The sequence below is a fragment of the Limulus polyphemus genome, unplaced genomic scaffold (assembly GCF_000517525.1).
Source record: "Limulus polyphemus unplaced genomic scaffold, Limulus_polyphemus-2.1.2 Scaffold8212, whole genome shotgun sequence".
Classification (NCBI taxonomy): Eukaryota; Metazoa; Arthropoda; class Merostomata; order Xiphosura; family Limulidae; genus Limulus; species Limulus polyphemus.
Window position 1 is genome coordinate 8,522 of NW_013673822.1, and position 3,634 is coordinate 12,155.

Here is a 3,634-nt window from a genome sequence, read left to right on the forward strand (position 1 = left end):
ATTCTTAATTTCTTATATATATTTTTAAATGATATAGTTACTTTTGAAAATACATTAGTTAACTTGGATTAGTCTGTGGCCAAGTTTACAGTTTGTTTCCTCAGTTGCTACAGGCCAGTAAAATACAATTATCTCTTATTGAGATCTTTGTGTAAAAAACAAAACAAAAGTAATAAATTAAATACTAAAAAAATAGCAGTAGGTTTCTGCTGACAGGTTGCCTTGTTGTGGTTCGATATACATGATAACCCTACATTCCAGGCTTAATTGAGCACTGACAAAAGTATTACTATCACATATACACTTTTTATTTATACAAATGATTGGTACAGGACTATAATTGAGGGAAGTACAGCTGGTGCATCGTGTAGAAACTCGTAGCATAGTATGTACCCATAATCGATAGGCCTAATAATGTTACCTATGCATACAATATGTAGTAATAACCTTATAATGGGCCTAACTAACAATAACTACCCCGAATAATCACTATATTCAGTGTTTAAAAACATACACCCTACAGGTGTATGCATACACATAGAAAAAAACTTTTGTTTTCATATTTAACTATTTACAAACTTACAGCACTCCAAAAAAGGCGAATAAGATGGACGAAAGTCTGTTTATTTTGAATCAAATCGATACCAGATTGATCACAAAATTGCAGTGTAATTTACAAAACATTATATTTTAACTTTTGTTTCCACAAATCAACATATCTTTGTGCATGTTGCCATCTAAATTAGTAAATAAGTCATCAAGCAAAATACTAGAACATATTGTGAAAAGTCTCGCGAAACACTAAATTTTGTAAAGGAAACGGTTAAAAAATTTACTTTCCAGAATGTTTCAATTTATGTGCCATGCTAGGTTACCTTTTAAAAAATATACTTGAGAAGTACAGAATAATATGAATAGATATTGGTTAAAAAAAAATATTAGACAAAAAAAATTTTCATTCTGTTTATTCTCTAATCAGTTAATGAATCTTATCTCATTCCATCAATCAAGTATGTTTTAACGTAGTATATTTAATCCTGATCATTGTTCAGTTGTGGTGATTGATTTTAATTGTTATAAGCTATATTTTTAACATTTCAAGTTAGATGTTAGCTAGAGGGCAAATGATGTTAATGTAGGCCTAGAAAGTTTTAAGAAATGACAGTAGATTATAAGTGTGAGAATTATTGTCTTTTTGCTTTCAGTTAGTAGTGAATTAGTCATTCAGTGAAGTATTTTCATCAGTTACATTTAGTGTATATTCATTTACTTGATCTACAGTCTCAAAATTGTACAAATAAGTTTATTTTTACGTTAGTCATAGTATCATTAATGAGGTATTTCAGTTTAAACTTGGACCTAAAAGCTATGACAGTATATAAGTGTAAGCAGCTTGTAGAAACGTTAAGGAAGAGATGATTGTTTGAGGGACTGTACTTGGCCTGATTTTCACCAGATAATTTAAGAGAACATACCCAATGAAAGAACACTAAGTTTGTTCTACATGCTTGGTCGAGCCAAAAGATTAAAATAGCTCCTCCATTTTAATGTTCAATTTATATCAGTATTACCCAAAACTTTATCAAATGTCTACTGTAATCTTATGATTTTAGTTAACTGTTAGACAATGCATTGAGACCTGAACTGGAATTTATATCAGTATTACCCAAAACTTTATCAAATGTCTACTGTAATCTTATGATTTTAGTTAACTGTTAGACAATGCATTGAGACCTGAACTGGAATTTATATCAGTATTACCCAAAACTTTATCAAATGTCTACTGTAATCTTATGATTTTAGTTAACTGTTAGACAATGCATTGAGACCTGAACTGGATTTGTGATTACTAAAGAAACAACCCGTTCGAACTCTTGCATTGTTTCTGTTGTCTTGTGGAGTATGAAGGTTCCAAAATCAAAGTTCATTTAAAAAAAGTTGTTAGAAGAAACTATTAATGTACATTAAGAAATTTCTTGTAACCAAAACTTTTAGTTACAAATAAAGATACAGTGTAGTCAGCAATCTATGAAAGTGATTGGATAAACATTGGTCACTAGGAGGTGCAGTTAAACGCATAGATGGATGATTACATGCAACTTTTGACATGACCACCATTGTTGTCCATGATGCTTCTAATCTTGATACAGGGAACCAACGGATGCTATATCAGGGCCATCACGTTGGTAAAATCAAGATGAGTAGAACAAGTTGACCCTGTGAAAGGATCTCCAAACCAAACACAATGCCATGACAGGTCGTTCAATATGGGGAGGAGCAGTAACTTGCTGGAAAATAGTCACAATCAAAACATCTTTTCCTCAAATTCAGAAATAATTGTCTAAAACTCAATATGATTGATGAATGTGGTAGTAACTCCAAACAACTGTTCTCCTCATGCTGGGGGCTGTTGCACTATAGCAGGTGGGTTTGCTTCTCCCCCAGATAACATGACTTCAGGTGTAGGCCTGGCCAAGAAGAGCATTAGTTCATGAACTTTGTTGAAGCCATATGTCACCAAGTCAGGAATTTGAGAGCAAAATGGTCATTGATTTTCATTTTCTGGTTCCATTGCACAGGCTCTGTATGGATATAAGATATTCAACACCTTCTAGAATTGTTGTTTAGCAATGTCCTAGCTTCACTATTCACATGCAGTTGTTTCCACAACATTGGGCACTGTCTTCCTAATTTCCATAACAACTGATGTTGGATTGGAAACCACAACAATTTCATTTGTGCAAATTTGTAGTCAATTTCTGGTGAGCTGCGTGGCCCTCTTGCAGGCACAAGCTTCACGTCAATACAATATCAGTGGTGTAATAATGATTCACATGCTGATAGATTCTCTCTAGAGGCCATCTCAGAAAAAAGAACAAAATAGTGAACCAGAAACATTTATTTCCATTGCTCTTATATTATATTCTCTATTTGCCTGTAAGTAGACATATATATCTTCAAGCGACCATCAATTCCACCCATGGCATTTTATCCATCACTGAATTAGTAACTGTATCAAATCTCATGCCTTACAAATGTTTACTTTTGGAGTTATGAGATTTGGAATAGGCCAAATAAATAATCTTCATTAAAGATGTTTACAGTTGTTGCCGTGACTCTACGATTCATTACGAAATTAAATATGAGAACTGGAAAAATCAACTAGAAGCAACAATCAGTATTAAAATAAACTATAATTTAAACAACAACATATATTTCATGTTATCAAGAGAAAAAAGTACCAAAAACAAAATAAATTGTACTTCATGCTAACTTGCCCAAGTTAAACTCTTGATACGTTAACTTAACATTGTTAAAATCATGTTAACTGTTGTTAAATATCACATCTTAATGATAAACAAGTTATCTGTGTATCAAATATATTGTTGTAAGAGATATCTTGTAACAAGAACATTGTTAAATCATGTTAACTGTTGTTAAATATCATGTCTTAATGATGAACAAGTTATCTGTGTATCAAATATATTGTTGTAAGATATATCTTATAACTTTGTGTCAGGAACATTGTTAAATCATGTTAACTGTTGTTAAATATCACATCTTAATGATGAACAAGTTATCTGTGTATCAAATATATTGTTGTAAGACATATCTTGTAACTTTGTGTCAGGAA

The 3,634-nt window shown here is 31.8% G+C and overlaps 1 long non-coding RNA gene across 1 annotated transcript; it reads right to left on the reverse strand.

Moving 5' to 3' along the window:
- Positions 1 to 286: 286 nt before the first annotated feature.
- Positions 287 to 3,628, reverse strand: LOC111083110. Its single transcript, XR_002608804.1, has 2 exons — positions 1,830 to 3,628; positions 287 to 1,734 (listed from the first exon to the last, which is right to left on the reverse strand). It is a non-coding gene; the product is annotated as an uncharacterized LOC111083110 (long non-coding RNA).
- Positions 3,629 to 3,634: the final 6 nt, after the last annotated feature.